Source organism: Ceratotherium simum, chromosome 6 (assembly GCF_057802395.1).
Source record: "Ceratotherium simum simum isolate JZ-2026a chromosome 6, ASM5780239v1, whole genome shotgun sequence".
Taxonomy (NCBI): Eukaryota; Metazoa; Chordata; class Mammalia; order Perissodactyla; family Rhinocerotidae; genus Ceratotherium; species Ceratotherium simum.
In genome coordinates this window covers 72345263-72358752 of record NC_141905.1, presented here as the reverse complement: position 1 = coordinate 72358752, position 13490 = coordinate 72345263, and positions in this window count along the sequence as shown.

The following is a 13490-nucleotide window of genomic DNA, read 5'->3' as shown; positions in this document are numbered from 1 at the left end:
AACACTGACACATTTGATCAAAGGGAGCTACCGCAAATCCTACGGGCGTGTTATGGACTATGGGGTCTATGTCTATTTTGTTCTTTTACTATAATCTGGGGGGAAAAAAGCTTAATTTTGAAACACATCAGGTCCCCAGCGTTTTTGGATAAGGGCCTGAGGAATTCCATACCTTCTTCAAAAGATTATTCTGAAAATCAAATGAGATAACACATGTGCAGCACTTAGCTCAGGATTTGGCACCTAGTAAGTAATTCTCTACCCAGCCCCTGCCCCTAAATGGCCTTCCTGCCAGGTTTGGGTCTCAGACTGAAGAGAAAGCTGGCCATTCTTTTGAAGAGGACCTTTTCCCTGAAGGAACAAAAAGGACTTCCTGTCACACCAGGAGAAGCTCCAGGCTCTCCCCTCGCACCCCCAAATCGTGTTTCTCTCAGTGAATCAAAATATCCACCCTTGATGCCTCCCAATTTGCCCATTAAAATAAGTCCATTTCTAGAAAGAACATTGTGCTGCACACAGCTTTCTCCCCAGCTGCTTGGCGTGCAATGCTCCCCGTTGGTTATGAAGTCGAAAAATACGTTCACATCTGTCCTTGATCTGGCCAGTCAAGAACGAAAAAGCCCAGCAACACAAAGGCATTCTCCCGCGCCCCTTCCGAAGGGGCAGTTTCCACCCGTGTGGGTGAGCGAGAACCACTTTACATATGTTTTTGATGCCGAAACTGTAACATTTGACTTCTTTCTCCTGCTCCGAAGTGTTAACCAAATAAATAAGAATTAGATGGTGTTTGCGTAAACTTAGACACATGACCTAAGATTCTCGTTTCTCTTCTGACTTCGGCATAAGGCTTAGCTACTTAATCCTTACACTTGAAAGCGTGTGTTCTAGTTATTTATTTATGTTATCAAATCCATTTATGCGGCGAATAACCTCTTCCTTGGCAAATATACAAGCAAGGAGGTTGTTTTGTATTCTCATCAAGGTGGAATGAACCCCCACTGAAGCCTGGTGGCTCCCCAGGGGTTGGGCCGCTCTGCTTCCTCATCTGCGTCAATGTAGGTTCTTTTCTGTCCTCCTGACCAGGCCCTCTGACTTCCAGCCACTGGCCACCAGGACAAATGGGTGGGAAAGTCCTGGGCAAACTGAGACCCAGTGGTGACCCTGGCATTGCGAGAGAATGGGGTGAGTCCAAGTAACCTATCCCAACTACTGGATTAAAAGGCATGGGTTATTGTCTGAGGCTCTGGCGGGGGGGGGGGGGAGGGAGGGCGGCTCACCACATGGTCACACCAGGGTAAGAAAGGGGAAGGAAGCTACGGAGTGTACGGACTTTGGTGGGGAACCACTATGCGTCATACAGGAGCTGGGGGCCCCAGCCTCGCCTTAGAGGTACCAGCCACCAAGGATCATGGGAAGGGACACATCTCTGGAGAGCTTGGTGAGGACCCAGGGGTGACAGAAGGAGAGGCCCATTGGACATGCCTCTCCCAGAATGCCAGGACGGAACAGAAGCCCTCCCACCACAAACAAACAAACAGCTACAACAGCTGTGAAGAGCTAGGCTGCGCTAGGGAGGAGGGCTGAAGAAGGGGGTGAGGAAAATCCAAAATGAATTGAGATCACATTCTGAAAAGACTAAAATTTATCCCAAAGAGTTCATCTTAGATTGTTTTAAATGGGAAGCAAGTGAGATATTAACAATGCCAACTATGTGTTTTTTCTTTTTCTGTGGTGAGGGTGCAGGATTGGGTCGACATTAATTAGAGGGGAAAAATAACATTCTGGGGACACATTTGAGTCTTGGCGTGTAAGTGTGGACATTCCCCCTGCCCCCAGTGGCCTTATGATTGTGACAGCTTCCATTGCTTTTAGGATAAGGACCAAATCTGTATCGCAAGACCCCGGATGACATGGCCCCTGCACCACCCCTTTTCCACTCATCTGGTACTATCGCCTCTCCTCTCTCTCCATGCCCAGTACACTGGCCTGCCTCCCGTTCCCTACTATCAGATTTCCTCCTGCCTCAGGGCCTTTGCACACCTCCTGGTCCTTCCTCCTGAATACTTCCCTTACTTCTTCTCCTGGATCTCTCTTATTTCCCCCTCTTCATCCCACATTAAATGTCCTTTCTTTGTGGATGCAATTTATGACGCTTGAGATTAGGTCACAAGACTGTTGTTACCTAGATTCAATGTTAACTAATTATTTGTGATTGTCTTTTTAATTTCTGACTCCCCCATCAGACTGTAAATTCCATGAAGGCAGAAGCCAAGTCTGTTTTTATCGGTGCTTTATTTTTAGCATGTGGCCACTGCCTGGCACATCTTATATGTGTGAAGAAATGAATAAATGAAAGAAGAAAGGAAGAGAAGGAGTGAAGGCATAAAGTGAGAAGGTGGGGGTGAGGGGGAGGAAGTATCCAAATAATTGACTTTTCATGGTGCATTTTGGTGCTGTGTAGACCCAGACTATTTTGCCAAGAGTTTCTGTTCATCCTAAGGATTGTGATCTCCTTAGGACAAAGGACCTTGACTTACTCTTCTATATTTTGTCTCTACTAACTCTCTAGCATATAGCAGGTATAAAATACGTATTTTTTAGATGAAATATTTGAGTTTGCGGCTGACAAAGTGTTGTCTGGCAGAGATCAGAGCTCAGTTGAATGACTGAGATAGTTCTTGAATGCTGACATGACCTGCAGCCATTCCCAATTAACTATAGCCTCTAACAATGTGTTTACTCTGTCAGTCTGATGGCCACTTATTTCCAGACCAGGTCAGTTCTGCCTAGGCCTAATCAATGCTCTCCAGTTCCTGAATGCTCAGGTTTCCATTCATATCTAATTTAAAGAAAAGAGCCTCAAAGAAGGCCAGTTCTGAGCTGGTTAGCAGAGGATGGTCATTGTCTACTACAGTGTTATAAATAGGTACCAAAAGTGAAAGAGTGGTGGCTACCGCTTCTGAGTAGAGGCCCTAGAAGCTTAAGGAAAGTGACAAGGAGATGCCTAGGAAACCGCTAGAGAAAAGACTTGGCCCAAACACTGCAGTCTTCTCAGAGAATCCCCTCCTCCATGGCCTCCTCAGGAAATGGCAGTCTTGCCTTTGAGCAGCTGTCATTTTGTACTAACCTTCATGATTTCATGTGTCAGAGTCTTGCTCACCTAATAGAATGCAAACTCCTGGAGGTCAGAAGTCGTGTTTTAAGCATTTCTGCATCTCAGTACCTAGCCCCAGGGGGAGCACATGGTTGACACTGAAACAACATTTACCTGACTGACATCAGTGAAAATGACAGAGTAGAGAACTCCCATAGTTCATCCCGCCACAAAAGCAGTGAGCAAACTGGCAAAAAACCGTTATAATCAACTTTTTTGGAGTTCTGGAAACTAACCAAAGGCAGACAGCACCAAGGGGGAACACTTAATCAAGTAAATAAACAACCAAATCTCAGTAAGAGAGCTTTGTGGTATTTTTGACTTACTCTGGTCCCATCCCCTACTCCCCAGCTCAGCAGTGGCCTTGAACACAACAGCCCACAATCCCAGTATAGATACCAATACCTGAGGGAGAATAGCTCTTATTCTCAAAGAACTGTAGTTGGTTGGTTTGGCCTGTCTGGGGGCTCCCTGGAGGAGCAGTTCAAAAGCTTTGCCTTTGTCTTGCCTAACTTGAAACTCTCCCAGAGCTGAGATGGCTGTCCAGGGGGCATTTGTCAAAAACAGTTGAAGGCAAATGTACTAGTCCCTGCTGCCTAGGCAATGGATAACAGTTGAGACAAACAACAGACTAACCAAAAAGCTTGGGAGGAAAGGCTGGGGAATGACACACTTTGGAAAATATGGGCTCTGAAAAGCTCTGACATTTTCTTGGGAATCTTGAAGGCCACATGCATGACCAAGGGTGGTTGCATGCTCAGGAAAGAACTGAGAAGGCCCTAGGCTCTCACCTCTGGCTGACCTTCAGGTTCTGCACAAGCAGGAAGTAATGGCTAAGGCAAAATTGTCAACTGCTTGGCTGAGTGTTGAAGGCATGCCCCAATATACACACAGAGCCCATCTACAAAGATTGGAAGTTTTTGTTGTTGTTGTTTCAGACATTTAAGGAAATCTGTGTCTGATCTCTAGCTGATTACTAGGCTAATGAAACAGAAACGTCAATGGTAAGAAATGACAAAGAATACAGGCTTTACAAAATTGGTTCTGAAATGTCATAAAACAAACAACAACAACTGTAACACACAGTATCAATAAACCCCAGGAAGGTGGAGAATCTAATTTCCACAATATAATATTCAATTATATTGAATTGCCACATTATAATATTCAAAATGTCCAGTTTCCAACAAAAAAAAAGGTAAAATATTCAAAGAAACAAAAAAGTATGACACACACACAGGAAGAAAAGCAATCAATAGAAAGTGTTCCTGAGAATGCCTAGATGTTGGACTTACTAGATCAAGACTTTATATTAAGTATTTTAAATATGCTCAAAGAGATAAGGGAAACCACGTACGAAAAAACTGAAGGAAACCATAAGAATGACATATCACCAAGTAGAGAATATCAATAGAGATAAAAATTATAAAAAGGAACCAAACAGAAATTCTGGCATTGAAAATTACAACAACAGAAATGGAAAATTTACTAGATGGGCATACTAGATGTCTGCATATTTGAGCAGACAAATGATAATCCAGTCTGAGGTGAAGAAAGGAAAAAGAATGAAGGAAAATGAATAGTCTAAGAGACCCGTAGGACACCAATATATGCATAAAAGGAGTTCCCAGACAGAGGAGAGAGAAAGGGAGGTGGAAGGAATACTTGAAGAAATAATTGCTGGAAATTTCCCAATTTTGGTTGTAATCTACACATCCAAGAAGCTCAACAAACTCCAAGTGGGAGAAATTCAAAGAGATCCACATAGAGATAAAGTATAATCAAATTGTGTAAAATCAAGGACAAAGAAGGAATCTTGAAAGCAGCAAGAGAGAAGTAACTTGTCATGTACAAGTGATCCTCAATAAGATTGACAGCTGATTTCTCCTCAGAAACCATAGAGGCCAGAAAGCAGTAGGATGACACATCCAAAATGCTAAAAGAAAAAAACTATTAACCAAGAATTCTATATCTGGCAAAACTATCCTGCAAATATGAAGGAGAAATTAAGACATTCCCAGATAAACAAAAACAGAGAGAATTAGTTGCTAGTAGATCTTCCCTACAAGAAATGCTAAAGGGAGTCTTTCAGACTGAAATGTCTTTCAGACAGTAACTCAAATTGACCCAAAGAAATAAAGAACATTGTTAAAGGTAACTACATAGGTAAATATGAAACACAGTATTAATCTATTTTTGATTTGTAACTCCTGTTTTTTCCTATATGATTTAAAATACAGACAACTACATAAAACAATAATTATAAATCTATGTTGATGGGCACACAAAGTATAAAGATGTAATTTGTGACAATAACAACATGAAGGGGGAGCAGAGTGTAATAGGAGCAAAGTTTTTGAACATCATTGAAACTAAGTTGGTATTAATCTGAACTATATTTTTATAAATTAAAATGTTAATTGTAATATCCAGGGAAACCACTAAGAAAATACAAATATATAGTAAAAGAAACAAGTAAATTAAAATGGTACCCTGTAAAATATCTATTTAACACAAAAAAAGGCAGTGATGATGGAATTGAGGAACAAAAAAGATATGACATGTAGAACAAATAGCAAAATGAAAGAAGGAAGCCCTTCCTTATCAGTAATTACGTGAAAAGAAAATGGGTTAAATTCTCTAAATGGCAGGGATTGGCAAAATGGATTAAAAAAACATGATCTAACTATATACTGTCTACAAGAAATTCACTTTAGATCTAAAGAAGTAAATAGGTTGAAAGTGAGAAGATGGAAAAAGATATTCCATGCCAATAGTAACCAAAAGAGAACTGGAGTAGCTATACTAATATCAGACAAATACACTTTAAGACAAAAATTATTACAAGAGACAAAGAAGGACATTACATAATGATAAAAGAGTCAATCCAGCAAGAATATTATGACAACTAAAAACATAAATACATCTAACAACAGAGCCCCCAAAATATGAATCTTTTCAAAATATATGAAGCAAAAACTGACAGAATAGAAGGGGAAAATAGTTCAACAATAATAGTTGGATACTTCAATACTGTATCTTCAATAATGGATAGAGCAACTAGATAGAAGAACAGCAAAGAAATAGAAGATCTAAACAACACTATAAACCAACTAGACCAAACAGGTATATATAGAACACTGCGCACAACAACAGCAGAATACACATTCTTCTCAAGTGCACATGGAACATACTCCAGGATAGGCTCTATGTTAAGCCACAAAACAAGTCTCAGTATGTTTAAAAAGATTGAAATCATACATTTTTCAACCATAATAAATGAAATTAAAAATCAATACCAAAAGGAAATCTGGAAAATTCACAAAGATGTGGAAATTAAACAACACACTCTTAAATAACCAAGGAATCAAAGAAGAAATCACAAGGGAATTAGAAAATACTTTGAGAAGAATGAACATAAAAATACAACATACCAAAACTTATGGGATGCAGCAAAAGCATTGCTCAGAGGGAAAATTATAGCTGTAGATGCCTATGTATAAAAAGAAGAAATATTTCAAATCAACAATCTAACCTTTAACCTTAAGAAACTAGAAAAAGAGCAAGCTAAATCCAAAGCAAGCAGAAGAGAGGAAATAATAAAGCTTAGAGCAGAGATAAACAAAACAGAGAATAAGTGAACTAGACACTGACTTTGGAGAGCTCCACTGGCTGTCAGTGGGATGGATAGCTCTAGAGACAGTGTGGATTTGTTTACATTAGGAGCTCAGGACCTACTGGGAGTGGTGGGATTAGAATCCCAAATACTGCCCCTTGAGATTCAAAGTTAGAGAAATCCAATAGGATGGCCCTAGCCCAAGTTCTCCAGCAAGAGAGAAGACAAAGGGCTTCCTAGGAGAATTCCTTGGCAGTGGAGAGCAGAAAAAAGAGAGTTATCCTGGGTTGATGGCCAAGATCATCCCAACGGCCCAGGAGTTTTGTTGGGGGGTAGGAGGGGCTGATCCGGCACAGTGTGTGCCTACAGCTGGCACCCTGGCTTGTGTCATACTTTGAGGATGAGTGGCTGACATGATAGTGAATTGAAAGAGCAAACGTGAGGTTCATGGTGGAGCACCCTAGACCCTGGCAGGCATCTTGAACACAGGAGTGGACTGCAAAGGACCAACAGGGACACCATGTGGCAGTGGCCACATCAACAACCCAGCACACCCCTCAGCTATCCTATTTCCCTCAGTTAATCCAGAAATTGGAGGCAGGACTGAAAGTTTCACTTCTTTATTTAAAGACTCAGGGGTTTAGGAATGGGTTGGGGGTTGGGGGCTCCTTCACAATGAACATTTTGCTAATAGAGGGAAGATGGTACTCAAGCAATGAAGTGGAAAATTGAAGGAGATGTGACCACATTTGTGCCCTAAGCTGGAGAAGCATACAGGCTACACAAATGTGTATACACACATACACACACACGTCACACACTCTCACATATAATATGGCAAGAACAGTTAAAAAGAGGTGAAGAAAACAAGGCAAAGGAAACCAAGACTAGAAGAGTCATCTCATGCCCAGAGAGGGAGGCTAACTCACAAATTTTGGGCTGGGAAGCTCTCTCCATGTCCTAAAGTTGGTCAGACGCTTGTCTCTAAGTTCCCAGGAGTTGATGTGAAGTAAGAAAGATTATAAGTTACTCAATTTGATGTGTCCATAAGGTGCATCCATTTCTGCTGCTTGGATATTAGACCTGAGAGGACCTTCTCTCATGAATCCCCATGGAGTGGTCACTGGGGTATATCAAGGACAATGCCCCTAGTGACATCCTTACTGTAACAAGTGACAAAGTGATACAGCCATTTCAAGTAGTGCTGTCTAAGTTGATGACCCACCCACTCCCAAGGACAATTCACTAAAATAATCAGGAAGGGTCACGGTCCACATTTCTCTGATGATTGAGATGCTTCCTTAGTCTATGCATAGAACATAGTGAATGTGGAAGAATGAAGGGACCACGCAGGCTTCAGGTGCTCAGCTGGATTTTAGTAGCTGGTGAGGAGCCGGGAGCTAAAGATGATATTTTCATCAAGATCTCAGAGGGAAGCTTCTGGAGCCTAGTGGTTCAGAGTGCCAACTCAGGAGCAAACTGCCTGCATCTGAATCCAGCTCCCTACTCACCATCTGTGTGATCTTGGGTGCGTTAACATATTGGTATCTGTTCTCTCATGAGTAAAATGAAGTTCCACACGTGACGCACTTATTGTATTAGTCAGAGTTCTCCAGAGAAACAGAGCCAATAGTATATATATATATATATAGAGTATAAGGAAGAGGAGATTTATGATAGGAATTGACTCATGTGGTTATGGAGGCCAAGAAGACCCACAGTCTGCTTTCTGCAAGCTGGAGAACCAGAAAAGCCAGTGATGCATTTAGTGCAAGTCAAAAGGACTGAGAATCAGGGGGCCAATCATGTAAGTGTTGGTCTGAGTCCAAAGTCCTGAGAACCAAAAGCACCAATGTCTGAGGGCAGGAGAAGATGGACGTCTCAGCTCAAGCAGAGAGAGTGGGTTCACTCTTCTTCCACATTTTGTTCTATTCAGGCTCTCAGTGGATTGGATGATGCCCACCCAAATTGGTGATGGTGATCTTCTTTGCTCAGTCGACCAATTCAAATGCTAATCTCTTTAAGAAACAACCTCACAGACACACTCAGAAATAATATTTTACCAGCTATCTGGGCATCCCATAGCTCAATCAAGCTGACACATAAAATTAACCATCACATTTATAATGCCTCCAGCACATGGTAGACACTCAATCAGTGTTAGTTAGTATTATTGCTGGATGGAGCCAGGTGAGTAGAGTCATGTGCATTACTGAATATTGTGGTGTTCAGCTATGGGGAGAGTTGACATCATCCTTTGGTGGAAGCTGGGAGCCTCTGGGACCTTGTACTAGAATGAGGACCACTCTACCTCGGCATGAAGGTGCCCAAGAGAATCCTCTAAACTCCTAAAGGAAGCCGTGATCCCAACTTGCCTTCCTGAGGGTCCGGTCAGCTACTATGCCCCACTCACTCCCTCCTATACAGGGTTCCCTGCTGCTTGGTGGCAAGGACATCCCAAAGCCTTGTTGTTCAAACAGGATGAGAATTAAATAAAAAAATAGTCACATGATGAAAGCTCTCACTCTGGTGAAACCTTTTCTTTTCCTTCACCCAGGATAACTTAGATCATTAATTAGGGAATGTTTGAGTTCACCAAAGTAGTCAATAATTTAGAGACTTGCTTTTGAAATACAGGACAAAGGCAAGCAAAGCCAATCTATCTTCATAATGACAACTCAAAAGTCAGAATGTATCAGTTATTATAGCTTTCTGTGTCTCTCTTGTATCTCCCATTTACGCTTAGGTAAAATCCTCTTTTTGGTCTACTTTGAGTAATACTTTGGTAAACGGACCAAAAGTACATTTAACAGATGTACCTTTAAAGGCTGGTCACTTGGAAAGCAGAAGTGGGCAGAGGTGTAGTGAAAGCCTGGAAGGTCTTGGCCACTGGAGAGCTCTTGCTGAGTGTGTTAGTCGGCTATTGCTGCAGTAATGTTGAGTAATGAACAATATCAAAATCTCAACAACAAATACGTGCTTTTCTCACTCTTGGGGTTTGTGCGTTGGCTGAGGCAGTTCTGCTTTAGGCTGTGGTTGATCACCTCCTGGGGGCGATCTCCTCCTGAGGTCTCTCATTCTTGGATTGACGGCTCTTTGGGGCATGCTCTTCTCATTATGAGTGTCAGAACCTCAAAACAGGCAGGTAGAAACAAAAAAGTGATTCTTCTGAAGGCCTAGGCTCAACGTTGGCACACTGTCACTTCTGCCCATATCATATGGCGAAAGCAGGTTGCATAGCCAAATCTAACATTAGTGGTATGGGGACATACACTCTGCTCACAGTGAACAATGCAAGAGAGGGAGGGAGAGAAACATTATGAGTAAATAATACAATCTATTTCATTGAGCCTGAGTTGGAAGTCCAGGGGTATGGCTGGGAGGTGCTGCTATAGTTCAAGTTCCAAGAGAAAGACAGGGACTGATGCTGTCTGTTGCAGTCTACTTCTGGTGGACAACATCCCTTCTTCTCTGACAACTTGGGCACTTGGAATCTAAGGAAATGATTGACATTCTGCCAAAAAGTCTAGAAACCACTTTCTGCTAGGCTAGATCAAAAGTGAAAATAACACATACATGGAAACTTCAAAGGTTCTTCTTGGGCAACTGCTAGCAGGCAATGCCTATGTCATCCACATCTTCTACTTTTAGTGTGCAATCACATCCTTTATGTACCATCCACGGGCCACATGTACGTTTTATAGTAGCAAAGAAGAGGCTGGTACACTTAAATTTCTCCCAAGGGCACGTGTCTTCAGGAGCTGCCTTACAAGGTGGCTTGAGAGGAGATCCAGGCCAATTGGTCTATGTGGGTTTGAATTTGAATTCAATTCAACATTTTCTTGAGCACAGACTATGGACCAAGCACTATGCTAAGTTCTAGGGTTGCAGCATGAATGAAACAAGATCCCCTGTCTTATGGGGCTTCATTTAGTGGAGGAAGACAGACAATAAACAAACAAGTGAACATAATGTGTCACATGGCAGTAAATGCTTTGAAGAAAAATCTCTGGGGGAAGGGAGTGAGGCCTGGGGGAGGGGAGGTTCTTGTTATTTTGTACAGGGTGTTCAGGGACAGCTTGATCAGGAAGGTACCTTCAAACGGAGGCCTAATGCAAATGAGTAGGAGCCATGAAGATATCTGGAGGAATAGTGTTCCAGGCAGAGGGAAGAGTGAGTGGGAAGGTCTTGGGGCAAGAGCGAGGCCTGTTTGACGAATAGCAAGAAGGCCACGTGGCTGCATCAGGGTGAGCAAGTGCTAGAACGGTAGGAGGTGAGGCCAGTGTAGCAGCGAGGGCCAGACCACATGAAGACTTGTGGACAAATCTAAGAACGTGGACAAGCCTAAGAACTCGGGCACAGGACTCCCTGGCTCAGCGATCAAACCAAATGAGCCAATCTGCCACCAGACCATTTGCCTCCTGGACGGGAAACACCTTGGGTAAGCGGAGGGTCTGTTCTAGACTAGGCCTGGACGTGTCCTGATCAGTGTGGCCAGCAGCCCCAAAAGGAAAGAGCAGTGCAGCAGCTCGGCTACCACAGTCCCAGCTGGTTCCCTGGTCACTCCAAAATCATGGGGAAGCAAGCTAGTCTTTAGGGAGGAAACAAATGAAAAGTCCAGTACTATGTGCCAGACACCAGAGTCAGCTATCCTCTGGAAATAAGCACTTCTCCCTTACCTGTGTGTCTTCCTTTTGCTCTCCCTCGCCCTCGTTTCAGGAAATTCCTTCCTGGGTTTGCATGGCCTTCGGTGCCTCTGTGTGCACAATCTGCATCTTATGCACATTGTTATATGGCCATCCTGACTTTGTTAAGCACCCCTGGTTGACAAAGCCTAGGAGGAAGAGCCACAGGCTGAAGACAGGTTTGTGGTCTGGGGCACAGCTGCTGATATCATTTGGAAAAAACAGAGGGAGTCTTATAAATGGCGATTGAGTGGGGGTATAGGATGGGGCTGTTCCTTGGCTTAAATGTACATATACGGGTTCTAGAAAGAAGGAACCCATTTGGCTTCCATGCTTGAGAATTCCCTTCATTGGGGAGTGAAATCTGAGCATGCCCTGCATCCATCCAGGATGAGTTGATGACTGCCCTCTACTGACTCCACTGTGGTCCACACAGGGTTAATCCAAATTTGCCTGTGCTCCCCTAACCAGTGAAAAGCTGGATGCATTTCAGGTTTACTTCTGTTCCTCGGTTTAACTGTTTTCCTAAATCGCTCATTTTTCAAGAAGTAACTCCTTTGTCCTTTTGGAAGGATGAAGTCGTTTTTATCTCATTGTGTTTTCCCAAGCCCTTATCACCAAGGGCTTTGTAAGTTACGCCTGCTATTCCTTAGCTTCCAGGCATAATTAGTGCCCATTGTAATCACACAACTGACCAGTCACGGGAGGCCTCCAGGGGGACCAGGGCTGGGAGAGAGACTATTCATAAAATCATACTTAATATAGTCTTATCTTGTTGGTGAAAAAAGGCCATCTGTCTGGCATCCCACGACTCAACACCATGCAGGTCCTCCAGCCCTCCTTGCAATGGCGAGTCTCACCAAAGTGTGCGGCAAACAGGCTTCAAAAGGAACAAGCCACACACAGGAAATGACTGGAATGTTTATGGACACTGTCAAAGGGGAGTTGCCAGTGTCCTGTTAGTGGACGAATGCACCTCGCAACAGAAAACAGAAAAGGATGAAAAAAAGAGAAGAAGGGCAGGCTCTTTTGCATCTCTTTCCCACTGCAGCCTTGCAGAAAAGCAGTTTCGTATTTTTCCCTCTCCGAAAGATTTTCCTTTAAACTGCTGCAAAAAGGCGTTGCCAGGAAGTTAATGAGTCCCACCTCATCCCTTTTGCCTACCCCTTCCCAAAGAAGCAAAATAGGCTTATTTACATGGGTCAGCTTCGGAAGGTAATTAAAAATGTAATCTTATATTTGCAGCGAGCGCTCTCACCTACAGTAAGTTCCCGCCACCAAATAATACTACTACTCTACATCTGTGGTGCATGTTAACCTTCTTTTTTCCCTCCTCTCAGTTATGTGGTGGATCTTGGTCCTCATAGCAATCTGCCCCAGCTGAGTGGGTAGAAAAAGTGTGGATATACCTATTGTACAGATGAGAAAACAGGTGCAGAGGGATTACATGACTCACACAACTTCAGCAAAGCCAGGACTAGGAAGCCAGGTTTCTGGTTGCCGGTGAAGATTTATTTCTACAGTATCATGAAGATGATAAGGAATGGTTTATTCTGGTGCACTGATTATTTTGGTCAACTCAGTTTCCATATGTGCCAACTCAGGCTGCAAAGTGTTCAAAAAATAAAAGGAAAATTTCCTGAATAGGCTTTTATATAGGATCTGGGAGCTAGAAGATGACTTGAAGCACATGTAGATCACTCTTCACATTATGAACAGAAACCTGTGCCCCAGAGGGGGCCCTGTCAGCCAAGAGTGACACACGAAGGAAGTGGCTGCCCAAAGCTGGAAGAGAGGGCTCCCAACTCCTGGAAAATTGATCTAACGTCTTCCGATGGATCCAGAAGTGACTTCCAAATCCTACTCTTATATGAACTTGTCTACTCATTGTCAGGGGTCAGCATTGTGAAAACACGCGTGATTAAGTGAGCTTTCTGGTTGTTTGGGTTATTAACAGACGTTACTGTCTTAAAACCAAATGACTACGTATTGGAATGTTACACTAGAAGGCAGCAGAAGGCAGGAGATGGAGCAC